Source organism: Lemur catta, chromosome 1 (assembly GCF_020740605.2).
Source record: "Lemur catta isolate mLemCat1 chromosome 1, mLemCat1.pri, whole genome shotgun sequence".
Lineage (NCBI taxonomy): Eukaryota > Metazoa > Chordata > Mammalia > Primates > Lemuridae > Lemur > Lemur catta.
In genome coordinates, this window is record NC_059128.1 from 269689700 (window position 1) to 269697433 (window position 7734).

Genomic DNA, 7734 nt, shown 5'->3' on the forward strand with positions numbered 1-7734 from the left:
TGGCATCTGTAGACTGATTTGATTTTCTTTGGACACGCTTTTACCATAAATTTTGAATGAACAGATGCCCTTATCCGAATCCAAATTCATACTGTTGCGTGCCTCTGGGTTACAGAAAATGCTAGTTGAAAATGCTACGTGAAAGTTGATTTTTCTTTTTAAAATTTTTGCTCTGTGTAAATAACCAAGTAGATTAAGATTATAATGCATGTGTATTAATACATTTTACTTCAAATTGATAAGATTTTCTATGAAAAGTTTAGTGATAGCTGCACATTCTAATAATTAATGCAAATATAGTAATATCACTGAATATTAGGCCTAAAGTAGTAGTGATAATAACAGCACAAAAAAGCCTATTGCAAAGAAAAACAACTATATTTAAATAAATAATATAAACAATATGCTACCTTTTGAGGTTATGTGGAGGGTGCAATGAACTGTACTTCATTTACATACTCAGCTTCTTTATCAATTAAGAAATACAATAAGTGAGTCAACATATGGAGAATAACCAAAAAGTTACCCTTATTACAGTTAAAATTGAAATTGGAGAACGTTTTGTATCTGGGGGCATGTGGGTTTCTGTACTGAACCCCTGATTTATATAGGCTCCCTCACCTTGCCACAGGAGTGTTTGACTGGGTGGGCTTTACCTATGAAAGCAGAACTTGCCCACAGAGAAATGCAGTGAAACACGTGGGCAGCTGTTTCTCAAGAGAAACAGAGAAGGAAGATGCTGGCTCCCCTTGCTCTGGTCCTTCTTCCAGCCTCACCTGTTAGATAAGCCCTTCTCAGGTATATAACTTGTGTGGGAACAAGTGACAGGGGGCAACAGAAGACTGAGAGTATGACAACAATAGAATCCTCTCCACACAGAAGGAAACACCAGGAGCAAAAAATTACTTCCTACCCATCCATACATGGTCTTTCTAATGAAAAGATTCTTTTCCACCTTGAAACTGCCCTGAGTATTCCCTGATACTATGGGAATAAGGGACATTTATCTTGTTATCTTAGAGTCTCTCTAATAGGGAGAATGCACGAACCCTTGACACAGGGAAATACCAAAACAAGTGCTGTGGTGTGAAGGTTTTGCCCTGTCCGCTGAATTCATGCATTGAAACCAAATCCCCAATGTGACAGCATTAGAAGGTGGGGCCTTTGGGAGGTGATCAAGGCCTTCATGAATGGAAATAGCATCCCTATAAAAGAGACCCCAGAGAGCTACCTGGCCCCTTTCGTCACGTGAGGCGACAGTGGAAAGGTCTCTGTGTGTGAGGAGGAGAGTCCTCACCAGATACCAAATCTGCCAGTGCCTTGATCTTGGACTTCTGAGCCTCCAGAACTGTAAGAAATAAATTTCTGTTGTTTATAAACTACACAGTCTTTGGTATTTTTGTTATAGCAGCCTAAATGGACTAAAACAATAAGATAACTGCTAGCATCCACCTTTCAATATTCTTCCGGAGGTTCAAGACAGTTTTGCTTTGTCACATTAGGTATGTACTAGGCCATTGTTCTTGGTCACCTTAGCTCAATGTCACTAAATGGCAGACTTTCATCTGGGCTGAGGAGGTTAGCTCCTAACATGCCTGGTCTCTTGGCCTTCAGATTCTAACACCAGGCTTCTATTTATGCTGCTTTCCATCTGGTCTGACAGTACGAGACATAAGTAGGTCTACCGGGACAGGCAGGGACTGTCCTCAATTCTTCTGTATAGGTCGTAATGCTCCAATGTGAAAAATTGTAGTGCTAACATCAAAAACTTCTGCTACATAAGCTAAGCTGAGATTATTAATATAAATCTATTATGCTGGCATAAGTAATGCTCATTAAATATTCTGTTTATTCCTCTACATTTTATGATCCACTTGCAGTTAGGTGAAACCATATGAGCTGAAATGAATTTTGTCACTTCTGATCAGAGGCAATGAAAATTCCTTGCACAATTTCCCAGTTTCTCTCTTCCTGTGTCCTAGCAACTGAGGATAACACAGCACCAAATATGAAAGCCTCTGTTTGCTGGATGGGATACCTGAATGATGGTGCAGTAGAGCTAGCTGACCACTCCTGCGGGACACACAGCGTAAGGAAGAAATTTCTGTGAAGTCATTGACATTGAGGGGTCGTTTGTTAGTACAGCATAAATTAGCCTACCTTGACTAATATAGTTATTCAGAGCTTTTATATATAAAAAGAATACAAGTTAGTTTTTGTGTTTCATTGGAGGCACTGTTACATTAGGAGAAAGGATTTAATGGTGGGATTGTGTAAATCCTCATCAATGGGAGATTAGAGCAAGCTTTTAGAAGATGGGATTTGGGATAGGTTGAGAAAGCCATGATGGCGTATTGGGCAGAGGACTCTGAGCAGGGATGTGGGAAAGGAAATGTTGATGGTAGGGCAAGACTGGCTTGAAGAGAACAAGGGGTGTTAAGTTATAGAGCTATACAAAATGAATTTTTGTAGGTATGAAGAATCTGGAGTGAGAAAACAGTCTGAGACTCCATATGATGTCTGAAAGAAAGCTGGGGAATGGAAATGGCCAGAGGGAAGCAGTAGGCAGCAGGTCAAGAGGACGATGTTGGCAGTATTGCTCACAACACTTAGCTAGGGCGACGTTTCCCCTAATTAGCTAGCATCAGAAAAAGTTTGGCATGTGCTGGATTTTGTAACTACGTTAATTGATTTACTAGATTGTTCAATGGTAGGAGAGAGAAAATGAGAGGAAGAGATAGGCTACCAAGGATGAAGAAGGAGTTGAGGATGACATGATACTGGGAGAATGGCAGTGCCTATAGATGGTGAAAAGGAGAACCAATTAGGGTAAAGATAACTGATTTACTCTTGAATAAATTTTGCTTGCAATTAGGGCAAGCTCACTGGACAATTGTATATAAAGAACTGAAACTTAATTAGAAGTTAGAGCAGGAGTTATAGATTTGGGATTAATGCTAAGTGGTAATTAATGCCCTAAGATAGTAATTATAGGGAGAGAAAATCATCTTACTGCGGGAAAATATATAGAATATATAGAGAAAGATATGCTGATGACTGAGAATTTTTCATGGCAGGAGAAGGAAAATAAGTTCTTTAAGAACTGTATCAAGTGTCTTTTGGGACTAGCATGAAGTTCTTTACCATATGCATGTTGCCTTTTTTGTTGTTGTTACAGTGTCTATGAAATCATGTTAATGTGTTTATGACTTTCATTCCATTTAACTCCATCCTAGGAGAATATCTGCTGCAGTAGCCCAATCACTCCCTGGTTTCTTGTACAACTTTCCATTACTTTTGTCTGAATCCTATTTAGTCAGAGAAGATTGTAAGAAAAGGTGGCATATTTCTTTGTGGGCTGCAATGTACTGAATTAGTTCATCCTTACTCATCACGAAAGCAATTTGTTGGACTGGATCATATGACAATATATTTGGTGTGATCTCACAAAATCCAGAGCTTTATGAACATCTATGGTTTTTTCAATGTTTCTATGAGAGTTTAGAGGTCGATTGAGTTGATGGAAACTTTATGTGAATCTAGAAAGTTTGTGTGCTGTGTTGTAATAAACATTTTATAATTCAGGGTTAGCATCTTTAGAGAGTGCTGAAACTCTGCAACATCTAGGTGTTAAGATGTTTCCCGTGTTTACAATTAGAATGCTTTAAGATATATTCTATTAAGATCTTCTGCATTATTTGGGTCTGTAAAAAAGATACTGTATATATTGCTTCTGAAAATATTTTATATTATTCAGCTAATTGCTAAATATTCATTGGATGCTTTCATGTACCGGATGTTCTCCTAAATGTGGAGAATAGAAAGATGACCCAGACATAGTTTCCAAATTCAAAGAACAGAACTTTCCTTCTAGAAAGGGGGGCATTCAAGAAAAAAGAAAATTGCAGCACACAGTGATAAATTTTATGTTGGAGGTACGCACAGAGTGACCACCCAGGTAATACAAAGGAGGAGCAGACCTCCTAGAGCTGGAGGGTAGGAGAGCAGGGGTTTGTCAGGTGAAATGAGGGCAGGGAGCAGGAAGGGCATTCCAGGCAGAGGAGCAGCGAGCGCCCAGGCCGGGAGATGAGAGAACTTGTAAGGAGCTCAATGTGCTTGTAGCACAAAGTGGTGAGAGATGAAGCTGGAGAGATAAGCAAGAGCCAAATCATGATAGACCTTGGTTCTTCAGTTGTTTGTTTAGTTACAGCTCACTTTGTTTCAGAAGGGTTTTCAAGTACCTTGAAGGGCCATGAATACCATACTAAGACATTTGGCGCTCTCCCTAAGATGTTGGCGAGCCTCAGGAAGAAAGCAACATGATCAGATTTGCATTTCAGAAGCATAATTCTGTCTTCTTAGAGGAGAATGAACTGCAAGGAACAAAGCAGAGGCAGAGAAGCCAGTTAGTAAGTTGCTGCAGTTAGGTGGGAAATGCATCCTGAGGGACTGAATTAAACTGGGGCTTTGGGGATGGAAAGAAGAAAGAGATACAAAATAAGCCCAATAAATATAGTTTGATAATAAGCATTTTCTCAATGAATGAGTTGTGACTAATAAGATGTGTGGGATGAGAAAAAGAGAGAAGTCAAGAATGAATTATAGGTGTAGGCTTGAGAAACCAGGTGGGTGACAAGAAAAGTCATTGCTTGGATACTGACTGCATTCCTTCCGAGTTCTCTGTATGCCTGAGAGCTGAAATTGTTGCATGTGGATTCATCTTAACAATATGATAAATACCCTGAGTGTAAGTCTTCCTTTATTCTCATAATTTTTTTTAGCACCAAGAACAGTACTGACCACACACAATATGATCAGTTACTTTCACTGAATTGATCACAGTTTGGTGAACCTGGCATAGGTGTTTTCCATTTAAGAATGACTGACAGATCCTAATTAAGTATCAGTTGGTGTTCCTTGATTGTATACAAAAGAAACTGACCCTGACTAACATGAGGAGCCAAAGAGAACTGTGGTGAGCTATTCGGAATTCTCAGACTTGACATACAGTCTGGAGAAACAGGCTTGGAAATAGGCAAAAGAAAAACAGGTGCAGAGAACAGAGCAAGAACCAAAGGGAGTGTCCTGTAACATGAACGATCTAGTCAGGAAGCCACTGTTGAAATGGATAAACCACAGCTTTCAAGTCTCTTTGTCCCTCTGCTCAAGAATCAAATTCCAGAGAGCTGCAAATTATCGCCCATCTTGAATAACGTCTCCACCGCTTAGCTAGGAGAGGGTTGGGCCCCTAATTACAGTCCTGCCAGAAGAGATGGAGGTAATTCCTCAAACATTTGGCAATCATGGTGCACATAGGAAGAGAAAAAGGATGCTAGCCAGCCAGATAATTACAAATGTCCTCTTGAAGCTAATTTTCAGCTTTTATTGTTTTCTGTCTAGAAAGATTCTTAAAAACAAAATTGAAGCTTCGTGAAGTATAAGCATGAGACATTTATTTTCTGACTAAAGGAAACCTGGATCTTTTTCAACTCAGCTACTCTCTTTGACACAAAATTCTATTATTTAACTTCTAAAAGGTAAAACAGACATTTTAAAAAATAGTAGGTCACTGGCTCTGAACTAAAGAGACACAATAGGAAATTTTAGACTTGGAAGGAAATATTTAGATTCTGTGGGAGAAAACTGAATAGGTAGGGGATGGGGTGGGAAAGAAAACGTGAGAAAAGAGAGGAACACACACAGAAGAAAAGTGCAGCATTATTTGGATAAGCTTCTGAACAACGTTCAAACCAAATCTCTAACCCTTAAGCATCCGGAGGGAACACCCACCACTAATTACAGGACTAAGACATACAAGAAGCCACTTGAGGACTGTGGGGCCCAAATCAGTCATCCTGATGGTAGTTTTTAAGATGTGGCTGTGGTTGTTTGTTTGGTGGTAGGAGAGAGTTTAAATTTACTTTCACTGGCCTTAGTAGATGTTGATATTTCTCCCATCTCTAATCTCATTCCAGAGCGGGGGAGATACCTGTGCCAGCTCTGGCTTTGTTTGCTATGCCAGACAATCCTGGTGCTACAAAGTCAAATCATTGTGAAAGATGTTTATGCAAATGTGGGAAATAGGACCATAATCTTGTTTGAAATTTCGCTTAGAGATTACTGCTGGGAGGGTTCCCTATTCCGATCCTTTTGAGAAAATAAGTAAAGGAATTGCTTTTATGATTGAGTCTCAAAACCACGGAAGGATTTTAAGTTGGTTTGTATTTGAAACCACAATTTTGATGATGTTTCTGTTTTCTTTCATTTCTAATATTTTTTTTTCTTAGATAAGTTCTCTTTTTCTGCAAAGAAGAGCTCAACCTTTATAAAGGCCACATTCTTTTGGAGGGTAAAATAGAGATGCAAAATTAGACATGATGGGTGAAAAGTACTCTTTGAAAATTGAGTTAGCATTGTCTGTGAACAATCTCTTTTTGTTATCATAGGTATTAGACATGTTATAGGCTGGCTTAATAAATCTATAAAGTTGATGCTTATAGTTTACCTTAGAATTTCTCAGTTTTGCTTTTCTTTTTCTAAGATGGACATATGTCCTAGAAAATAAAATAATGAATTATAGTTCATTTATTTATGTTTATTATTTTACTTCTCATGAATGTGAATTTTTTGATATCTCTACATAGAAAAGATGTTTATGGAATAGCAGATGGAGTAATTAAGGGTTAATTGAACAAATTGGAACTCAAATTGGAAATCAGATAGCAGAGTTGCTTAAAGAGTAACTGAATTATTTTAATCTGTCACACAGAAAAAGATGTAACATATTCCTTTTGCTTCAGAAATGTTTTCCTGTCTTTACTGCTTAAAGAATTGATACACCGTCAGGGATATTGAACACATTAAGCATCAGCTTGTGAGTTGAACCAGGCAGCCTCTTAAATTCTTTCCCAAAATGAGTTTCTGTGTGGCCAGGGGTATAGTCAAGGATGTGATCCAAACTGCCTGGTTTGAGTCCCAGCTCTCAATGATACAATCAGCTGCCATCTGTAAGTTGCAAACAAGTGGCCTTTGCAGAGCTGTATCTATATATGCTAGCTGATGCAGAAAAACCTGGAAATTTTACTTTATTAGTTGCTTTTTCATTTGATGGTTCTGAAGAGATGAGTGTGTGCATGCATGTGTGTACACATACATATATATGCATACATATAAGTACATGTATATATGTGTATGTGGAAATATGTATTGCTATATTTTATGTATGTATCATTAACAAAGAGCTGACAGCTTTAGTAAAGATTGAATTAATGGTCTTGATATTACCAAGCTATCCTAAGAGCAATAATCTCAGTTGAGTATCATAATGCTGCTGTCCCAACCCCTTTCATGTGGAATGCAGTTGTAACAGGATTAAATCACTGCTCTAACTTCTTTTCCAGCATCTTCTACTTTTTGTGGTACAGATATGATGATTAGGTGGGTGGAGACCAAATGGGACCCAAGATTGACCCTCATTTATTTTGCAAGCCCTTATTTAAATCTGGAAGGGGAGAAATGATTGAGGTGAATATTGAGAAATTGCCCCATAAATGGCAATCAATACTAACTTCTGAAACGGTACATGGGATGACATTTTGGTGATGCATACTTAGTAATTCTGATTTTTACAAAGATTTATCTTAGCATTTCCTTAGTCATCTCTACCTTCCTTCTAGCCTGCCATTTATTTCAGGGGGATGAAACGTGCGTGATAACTTGAAGAAATTCCTTGAA